Source organism: Ictidomys tridecemlineatus, chromosome 12 (assembly GCF_052094955.1).
Source record: "Ictidomys tridecemlineatus isolate mIctTri1 chromosome 12, mIctTri1.hap1, whole genome shotgun sequence".
Classification (NCBI taxonomy): domain Eukaryota; kingdom Metazoa; phylum Chordata; class Mammalia; order Rodentia; family Sciuridae; genus Ictidomys; species Ictidomys tridecemlineatus.
In genome coordinates this window covers 61184995-61195121 of record NC_135488.1, presented here as the reverse complement: position 1 = coordinate 61195121, position 10127 = coordinate 61184995, and the positions used below count along the sequence as shown (strand labels likewise).

Below are 10127 nucleotides of genomic sequence, written 5' to 3'. Positions count from 1 at the left end.
TTTTCTTTATTTATATGCAGTGCTGAGAATCAAACCCAGTGCCTCACACATGCTAGGCAGTGTGCCACCCACTGAGCCAGAGGCCCAGCCTATTTCACTCATTTTAAAAAATATATTTTTAGTTATAGATGGACACAATACCTTTATTTATTTTTCATGCGGTGCTGAGGATCGAACCTGGTTCCTCACAATTGCCATGTGAACATTCTACCACTGAGCCACGGCCCAAGCCCCTGTTTCATTCATTTTTATTTTGGGTCTAGGACTAATGGATATTCAGGATGAGCAAGGATGTGGCTGAGGAGGGGTCTTAGATCCCAGGAGTTCCCCAGGAGCATTAGGTGACTGGGAGATGGCTAGATGCCCTCAGAGGGGTGAAAATGGCTAGGAGGAGGAGGCAGACTCATGGACTGCTGGGAGACAGGATTTCATCCCAGGAACACACTTGGTCAGAGAGCCAAAGAGATGTTGGCCTCCCCAGGGAGAAAAAGGAGCATCTCAAGCTGAATTGACAGAGGCTTGTCAACACTAACACAAAACAAAGGCACAGCTTTAGGACAAAGAAGACATGATTGCCCAGGGAGGGAGTGGCTGAGGGCAGCATGGGCTTAGCCATGCAGGGTCCACAGCCTTGTTATGTGCATGGATAGTACTGCAGGAGGAAGGGAGACCAGAGATAGGATTGTAGCTTTGATGGAGGTGTGTGTGTGTGTGTGTTCAGAGAGAGAGAGAGAGAGAGAGAGAGAGAGAGAGAGAGAGAGAGAGAGAGAGAGAGATTGTGTGTTATTCTCTGCGGCATCCACAGTAAGATGTAGGGGTCATTACCTGGGAGAGTGGTTTGGTTGTGGGGATAGTATCTGGAGAGCATGAAATTCACCCTTGTGACTCTCTTTAATTACACAGGTCAGTGACATGAAGAACCTTCACAATGCTGTACATCAAGAACTGATTTTAGTGTCTATCTTTCGTCTCTTAAGTCTAGCCCTGAGCCTCAGTGCCCCAGAGTGGGAGGCTGCAGTCACAATCCAAGGGCAACTCCAGGTCTCAGTCCTACAGTACAAATCCTCCCAGGGCCCAAGACCTGCCACAAAGTCATGGCTGGGAAGTTGCTGGCTAACCAGGCTGCCCTGCCTCTGGGGAGGAGACAAGTCCTTTCTGGCCTGGGTTGCTGGTGACATGGAGAAGAAGGCAGGTGCTGGGGGGCAGGGGCCGGGCGATGCTTACAAGGGAGAGGATTCCTATGCAGAGCAGAGGAGGGGCAGAAGGCCTCCACTTGAGCCTGAGGGCAGCCTCACTGTCCTGCCCTCCTGAAGCCTGAAGTTCAGGGTTGATGGTTTCAGAAAGCTGTGTCCCAGCCTCCTTCTGATAAGGTTTTTCTTTTCTAGTGAAGGTGCTGCTGTGGCTGAACCAAACTTGGGGTGCATTTTCAAATCCTCAAATGATACCAAAAGGTTTAGACCTTTGAAACTGGGTCATTTCTGAAATGTCTTCATTTGAAGAGTCAGTGCTTCTAGTTCATAGTTGATTACTAAATGATAGGAGGGGTCTCAGAGTCCCTTTGGTCCTAGACAACTTGTCTCTTCAATTTGGACAAAACCCATGAGCATGGTTAAGGGTTTCCATGTAGGTGAAATGGGCATAGCCAAGGTTGAATCCCCAAACTGCACAGGCTGTGGCCCAGGTGTCCCCACAATGCTGAGAAGTAGAAACTAAGGTGAGAAAGACCCCTCAACACTGCCTAAGGGACATAAATTTTTGGATCAGTATCACGTGGAATCTCTGGTCAGGAGCTCTGACTCTTGGTGATGGAGACCAAGTATGTGGCTGCCGGCCCCCAGGAACAAGCCACAGACACAGCTCAAGCAGCTGGGAAAGGGTGACAGTCCTGGGAACATCAGCACTGACTCATGTCCCAACTCTCCCTTCTATGGGAGGGATCTTTCCTGAGTCTCAAATCTGGAGTTTGTGAACACCTGGGGACAGAGACTGGAACTGAGTTCTACTCCAGGAAAACTTTGGGACACGCACCTGTCCATGTCCTCCTCCAGGACCCAAAGGAGGGCTCCATCCCTGACCTCCCCAAGTGAACCTTGCCCATGGGTATGGGTCCTGGCAGCACCATAACCAGGTCACCTTCCCACCCCTCTGCAGGGACAGGGCACTACAGTGAGTGCATTGCTGCCCAATTCTTCCCATAGAGCCACATCGTGCCCCTCTGCTCTGGACTCTGCAGCTCCTCCACTTCTGAGCCAGCTCCATTTCTCCCCGGAGTTTGGGATGTGTCCAGAAGTGACCCCTGTGAGGACATTGAGAAGTCTTTGTTCCTCTCTCATTTTGCATTGGCTGCTCTTCAGTGACATTGAACCTTGCCTGAGCTGGCCTGCTGGGACAGGATTACATACAGTGTCACTGGTACTGCAGTCTATCTAGGACATTTCCATAGGTATCCTGAGACCCAGAGAGCTGCCCAGCACAGACCAGGAGAATCTACTGGCTCACAAACTCAAGCAACTTCTGTGCACATTATCCTCTTGACCTTTTACCTACAAATGGTTCTACACCAATGAACCAATGAATGGAATAGAAGCCCCCATATCCAAACTTGGCCGTAAAACATGGTGGACTCAGATATGCACCAGCAATGAGATTTCATCATTTGTTCTACCAAAATGCCAGAGTTTGCTTGTACTACAGGATTGTCAATCAGATCCTGATTGATACACGAGACAATAGGTCACGTGCCTCCTGCCTGAGCAGATGGGAGGCAGTATTTAAATTGAATTGTAGAATTGCCCAGTGGTCTAGAGATCTTGCTAAACAAGTACTCTCCTGTCTTCTGGAAGCCCATGCGCAGGTAGAGGGTCAGAGCAGCCTGCTGTACCATGCTACTTTCAAGGACAACCTCACTGTAGCCCTGAGCCCTTGCAAACTGGAGGACAGTCATGACCAGGGCTTTCCCTAGTCCTTCACCTTGGTGCTCCAAGGCCACAAAAAGGTGAAACAGCTGCAGTTTTTTCCTCCCTGGGGGGGCGTCCTACACTGGCAGAGCACCTCCTATGCCTGCCACGTGCCCCCCAGACTCAGCCACCCAGAAGCAGGAACCACGGTCCCTCAGGGAGGATTTGGTGATGTCAGCAAGGTCTGTCTGCAAACACATGACCACGTACTGCCTCCAAGGATGTCTGGCCAGCAGCCAGAGGAAAACAAGGAGGGTGACATCGGATCCAAGAGCCAGGAGCCAAGAGCCAGAGACCAGGAGTAGGGTGATGGGCACCCCAAGTAAGACCAGGAATGTTGGTGGCATGTTCAGCACAGGTGGAATGTGGCGGGGACATGCTCGATCATTCCTTGGGAGAACAAGTCCAGGACCCTCTTGCGGTCAGTCTCTCCTGGTATTTGCCGATGTGATGAGGTGCCATTGGGAGACTATGTGTCTGCAGTTTTCCCAAGTGACAGGTAAACCTTCATACAAGCCTTCCCTACAGCTCTGGAAGAGAAGAAAATATCATGTGAGTGTCCCTGATATCCCCAGAACATAGGATACAGCTCAAGTGTGTATCAATTTTTGTAATTAAATTTAGTTATTCTAATTAGGTATATATGACATCACAAGGCATTTTGATTCATTCTACATAAATGTAGCACAATTTTTTATTCTTCTGGTTGTACATGATGTAGCTTCGCACCATATGTGCTGTCATACATATCCCTGGGGTCATGATGTCCTTCACATTCCACCTTCTCTCTTGCCCCCATACGACCTTTCCATCCTCATCCCTTTTTGCCCTATCAGATTGCCTCCATTTTTCCCATCATCCCCATTATGGAGCAACATTCACTTATCATGAAGAACATTCAGGCTTTGGTGTTGAGGGATTGGCTTACTTTGCTTAGCATGATATTCTCCAACTCCATCCATTTACATGCAAAGGCCATAATTTCATTCTCTTTTAATGCTGACTAGTATTCCATCATGTATATCCACCACAGTTTCTTTATCCATTGATCTATTGAAGGGTATATAGGTTGGATCCACAGTTTAGCTAATGTGAATTGAGCTGCTATAAACATTGATGTGGCTGAGTCTCTATAGTAGGCTGATTTTAAGTCCTTTGGGTATAAGTCCAGGACTGGGATACTTGGGTCAAATGGTAGTTCAATTCCAGGTTTTCTAAGGGAATTTCATACTTAAAAGCAGTATGGAAATTCCTTAGAAAACCTGGAATTGAACTACCAAATTGGTTCCACCAATTTGCAGTCCCTCCAGGATTGTGTGACTGTCTCTTTTCCTCGACATCCTCACCAACTCAATTTTTTTTTTGTGTGTGTCTTTACTGTGGCCAAAATAGCAGCAGGCCATCAGAACTGGGAACAGGTGTAGGATCAGACACACTTGACTAGAACCCCAATTTCCCCCATTTCTAACTGTGTGTCTTGGGTATGTCACATAACTGCTCTTAGTCTGTGTCTTCACCTACATTTTAGGGTCTAATAACATTGCCCTCTAGGGTTGTTTTGAATGTTAACAGCCTGGTGAATATAATGTACTGATATATACAGTTCCTTCCTCTTCAGCCTATTATTTTTTAGGGCTCTTTAAACTGAGTGGTAAATGCAGATGACGCCCTTTAACAATCATTATTATGTTCCCAGGCCTTTGGGCCCTACCAAAGTTCTAAATCTTGCAGGATTCCTCTTTCCAAAGCAGAAGTTTCAGTGAAGTCTCCTTTCCCAATGGTAAGGATTCAGCTGCTAAGAAGACAAAGGGCCAAGTGAAGCCTTCAGACCCTTAAAAAGTTGTGAGACTCCATTGCCACACTGAGACCCCCACCTTATACCCCAGTTCACCCACCTGCTTCTCCAGAGCCAAGAGTGTCCAGGGCAGCCTCAGACCTCAGCCTCCAACAGACATCCAGGAGAAACTGAGACCTGCCCACCTGTAGGTAGCACATATGGATTGTCACTTATTTGCGGAGTCATGAAAGTTGCACAATCAGAAATCCCTAAGGGCAAAGTACTGAGGTGTATCATGGAGCCTAAGTCCTTTCACCTTCTTGAAGACTGGGAAACAAACCTGTGGGGGTCAGCAGGATCTCGACCAGCACAGGCTCCTCGTCTTAGGAGGCCTGGCACCCCTCTCCTGTTCCCTTCAGGCTACAGCATCTCAAACCCAGCACATCTAGACCTCTCTGAGGTCCACCCAGGTCCTATTCCACACCTGCTAGGAGTCTGGGGACTGTGCCATTCAGCCTGGGCTCTCTCATCACAGGCAATAGCTGAGGTCTCTGGCTCAGCAACAAGGTACTTTAGAGCTGGGCTTCTCCCTCCTCAGCTTTACTGGGCCAGGTAAACTCCATCCTCCCTGGCCCCTCCTCTCTTCTCATAATTCACTCAGCAAAGTTTTGGTGCAGCTTCTGCTCTGTAGCTGTGCCTTTCCAGTAGTCAACAGTGCTTCACATCCAGGTGACAGGCTCCCAGCTAGGGGGATGCTGGATGCTCTGGTGGTTGCTCGGGGTTGGAGCCAGCAGACTCCCTGCATATTTCAGCTGTGATGTGCCAAACTAAGACAGATAGGTGCAAGTCAGAAAAAACCAAATCCTTATCCATGGACCATTATGAACTCTTTGGAAGAGATTTTCCTTCTAAAAGATGTGGAGCTCCACTGCCCAGGAGCTCAATCTCTGTCATGTGACTTTACCTGGCAGACCAGCCATGTCCCTGGCTTTCTTCCTCTCTCATTGATTCCTCAGCAGTGATATGCTAGAAGCGAGCATTGGCTAGTAGTATTTCACTCATTTCATTCAATATATATATATATATATATATCTGAGAATCAAACCCAGTGCCTCACACATGCTAAGCCAGAGTGCCACCACTGATCCACAGGCCCAGCCTCTATTTCATTCATTTTTATTTTTGATCCAGGACTAATGGATATTCCGGATGAGCAGGGCTGTAGCTGAGGAGGGGTCTTAGATTCCAGGAGCATTAGGTGTCTGGGAGATGGCTAGATGCCCTCAGAGGGGTGAAAATGGCTAGGAGGAGGAGGCAGACGCATGGACTGCTGGGAGACAGGATTTCATACCAGGCACACACTTGGTCAGAGACCCAAAGAGATGTTGGCCTCCCCAGGGAGAAAAAGAAGCATCTCAAGCTGAATTGACAGAGGCTTGTCAACACTAACACAAAACAAAGGCACAGCTTTAAGGCAAAGAAGACACGATTGCCCAGGGAGGGAGTGGCTGAGGGCAGCGTGGGCTTAGCCATGCAGGGTCCACAGCCTTGTTATGTGCATGGATAGTACTGCAGGAGGAAGGGAGACCAGAGATTGGATTGTAGGTTGGGAATGAGATGTGTGTGCATGTGAGAGTGTGTGTGTGTGTGTGTGTGTGTGTGTGTGTGGAGAGAGAGAGAGAGAGAGAGAGAGAGAGAGAGAGAGAGAGATTGATTGTGTGTCATTCTCTGTGGTTGTATGTGGAGAACATATCAGGAGAGACAGAAATAATAGCAGATACCCCCAGAATCAAATGCATCCTCTGACCTAGAGAAGGTTTCCAGATAGAGGTGTGCAGTTTGCTCACAAGAGCACCTGGCCAAGGAGGGCTCACGAGAACTAAACCAAGCCTACAGGCATTGCCAAGTCCAGGGCCCTGGCTCAGAACTGGGTCTGGCCAAGGAGAGGCATTCATTTCTCACTGCTCAAAGGCACTGTTTTCCCTGCTTCCCATTATCTGCATGGCTTGAAAAGGGAACCTTGATTGGTGTATATTAAGGAGCCTTCTGGGCCCACAGAGGCCCAAGAAATGTACTGGTGGCTTGAGTTCCATGATGTGAACAAGACAGTGAGACCTGGACCCTAGAGGGCAGATATGGAGGAAAATAGATTGACTCAAATAGGAGTGAACAGGGAGAAGGGGTGAAATATGATGGGCAGGATTGTGGTGAAAAGATCTAGGAGGATGCTAGGGAGAGGCCAGATATGGAAAGATCAGAAAATCCCTGTAGGTGCTGCCTGCAGTGTCCTCATGGAGATGCAGGTTGTGGGGGACCAGCAGCTGTAGTTCAGGGCCCCTACTGGAGGCTGCTCAGATTCCAGATGTCTGACACACAGTCAGAACTCATGATGAACATTATTCACCTTTGATTCTGAGAAGTGTATGGCTGTTGAGCACAGGCTTCTCAGTACAGTTACAGACAATAACCTGATCCATGAACACTTGAATGTCAGCAAAATGTGAACTAGGTTTCTGAAGAGGGAAAGAGAGGAGAATGGTCCTATTGAGAGTCAGTAAGTATCAACCAGCCAGAAAACCAAGTCAAGGTGAGGAGGCTTAGGTACTGTCCCTGTCCTCTATCCCGATGTCCATGGTGATTTCTGTGTCTTCAATAAGCCACTTCTATGTGGCTTCAGTGTCTCAGGTGACCTGAAGATGCATCTGCCAACGTGTTTTCAGCTTCCATCACTGAAAGAGAACATCTGAGACATTAATTTACATAGAGAAAAGGCATATGTGGGTTCAGTTCCAGAGGTTGCATTCCATGCTTGGTTGGACTCATTGCTTTTAGGTCTCTGTTAGAGGAGCAGGAGGGCAATGGCAGGGAGGTGATGGTGGAGAACACTGCTCCCAGATGGTGAGAAAGAAGGAGATTAAGAAGAAAGAGGCTGGTGTTCCACATCAACCAATGAGGGTACCATCCCAGACCCTGAGTTCTCCTCTAGGCCTCCCTCTTAAGGGTCCCTCCTCCTCACAGTAGCATCACCACAAAAGTCAACGATATGGGTCTCTGATAGAATGGGAGGACCCCATGAACCCAAGGAACCTGCACATCAATGCAGATGCAGGGACACTGTGAGCCCAGGGCCTGAGGGGTCACTTCACTGTGACCACTACCTAGAAACACAGGCACCAACCTGGGAGCCCTGCAAGAAGCAGGAGTTGAAGGTCTACCTGGAACACTGTGCATATGCAACCTGTGAAGAAGAGAAATCCCAATATTCTGATCTGAGCCCACTCTGCACTATCTCTGTTCGTGCTGGGTATGGGATAGGCAGGAAGGAGAGGTGGAGAGTGGCAATGAGGACTGATGGGGAAGGAATGAGGAAGAACTCAAAGAGCAGGTCAAAATTGGAGATCTGTGGACTCTCCATGAATTGCTCATTGATTTCTGAAAAAGTGACATGATTTGTGTCATGTAGTTTCATTGGTTTTCCGAAGCAAATATATATTTCGAGTTAATGAGCCAAATTTGCCCTTGATTTCCATATAGTTGCCCTGACTTCACAGAGGCCACATCTCAGTGTGAGACCTGGACATTGTGGCCTCTGTCACCTCTTTCCCCTGAGGTGCCACACATTGGGTCCATAAGCACCGACTTCGCTTTTCAGTCACTTTCTCTTTCTTCACAGGCACTGATCCTTTTCAGGGCTTGAACTATACCAATAGCATCCACTGTAAGATGCAGGGGTCATTAACCTGGGAGAGTGGTTTGGTTGTGGGGATAGTATCTAGAGCATGAAATTCACCCTTGTGACTTTCTTTAAGTTCACAGGACAGTGACATAAAGGACTTTCACAATGCCATACATGGAGAACAGATTTTAGTGTCTGTCCTTTTGTCTCTTAGGTCCAGCCCTGAGCCTTAATGCCCCATAGTGGGAGGCTGCAGTCACAATCCAAGGGCAACCCCAGGTCTCAGTCCTACAGTACAAATCCTCCCAGGACCCAAGACCTGCCACAAAGTCATGGCTGGGAAGATGCTGGCTAACCAGGCTGCCCTGCCTCTGGGGAGGAGACAAGTCCTTTCTGGCCTGGGTTGCTGGTGACCTGGAGAAGATGACAAGTGCTGGGGGGCAGGGCAGGGCGATCATTGCAAGGGAGAGGATTCCTACTCAGGCAGAGGAGGGGCAGAAGGCCTCCACTTGAGCCTGAGGGCAGCCTCACTGTCTTGCCCTCCTGCTGCTGAAATTCAGGGTTGATGTTTTTAGGAAGCTGTTTCCAGCCTCCTTCTGACAAGTTTTATTTTTTCCTGCTGAAGCTGCTGCTGTGGCTGAGCCAAACTTCGGGGTGCATTTTTAAATCCTCAAATGATACCAAAAGGTTTAGACCTTTGAAGCTGGGTCATTTCTGAAATGTCTTCATTTGAAAAGTCAGTGCTTCTAGTTCATAGTTGATTACTAAATGATGGGAGGGGTCTCAGAGCCCCTTTGGTCCTAGACAACTTGTCTCTTCTATTTGGACAAAACCCATGAGCATGGTTAAGGGTTTCATGTTCTTGAAATGGGCATAGCCAAGGCTGAATCCCAAAGCTGCACAGGCTGTGGCCAGGTGTCCCCACAATGCTGAGAAGTAGAAACTAAGGTGAGAAAGACCCCCCAACACTGCCTAAGGGGCAGAAGTTAATGGATCAGTATCATGTGAACTCTCTGGTCAGGAGCTCTGCCTCTTGGTGAGGGAGACCACCAAGTATGTGGCTGCAGGAACCAAGAACAAGCAACAGACACAGTTCTAGCAGCTGGGAAAGGGTGACAGTCCTGGGAACATCAGCCCTGACTCAAGTCCCACTCTCCCTTCTATGGGAGGGATCTGTCCTGAGGCTCAAATCTGGAGTTTGTGAAAACCTGGGGACAGAGTCTAGGACTGAGTCCTAGACTCTGGGACATTGGGACACTCACCTGTCCATGTCCTCCTCCAGGACCCATTGGAGGGTTCCACCCACAACTTCCCCCAGTGAGCCTCGCCCATGGGAATGGGTCCTGGCAGCACCAGGAGGGTGCACTGTACCCAGATCTCCCCATGGAACATCCCCCTCCATCCACAGTTACCTTCCCACCCCTCTGCAGGGACAGGGCACTACAGTGAGTGCATTGCTGCCCAGTTCTTCCCATAGAGCCACATCGTGCCCCTCTGCTCTGGACTCTGTAGCTCCTCCACTTCTGAGCCAGCTCCATTTCTCCCAAGAGTCTGGGATGTGTCCACAAGTGACTTCATGGAGAAGTCTTTGTTCCTTTCTAATTTTGCATTGGCTGCTCTCCAGTGACTTTGAGCCCTGCCTGAGCTGGCCTGCTGGAACAAGATTACATACAGTGTCACTGGTATTGCAGTCTATCTAGGACATTTCTATAGGTAT

General features: G+C 48.7%; 1 pseudogene; it reads right to left on the bottom strand.

Annotated features, from left to right (window-relative positions):
- Window positions 1–2329: 2329 nt before the first annotated feature.
- On the bottom strand, window positions 2330–3484 carry LOC144369339 (N-acetyltransferase 8F1-like; annotated as a pseudogene).
- Between the last annotated feature and the right edge of the window lie 6643 nt (window positions 3485–10127).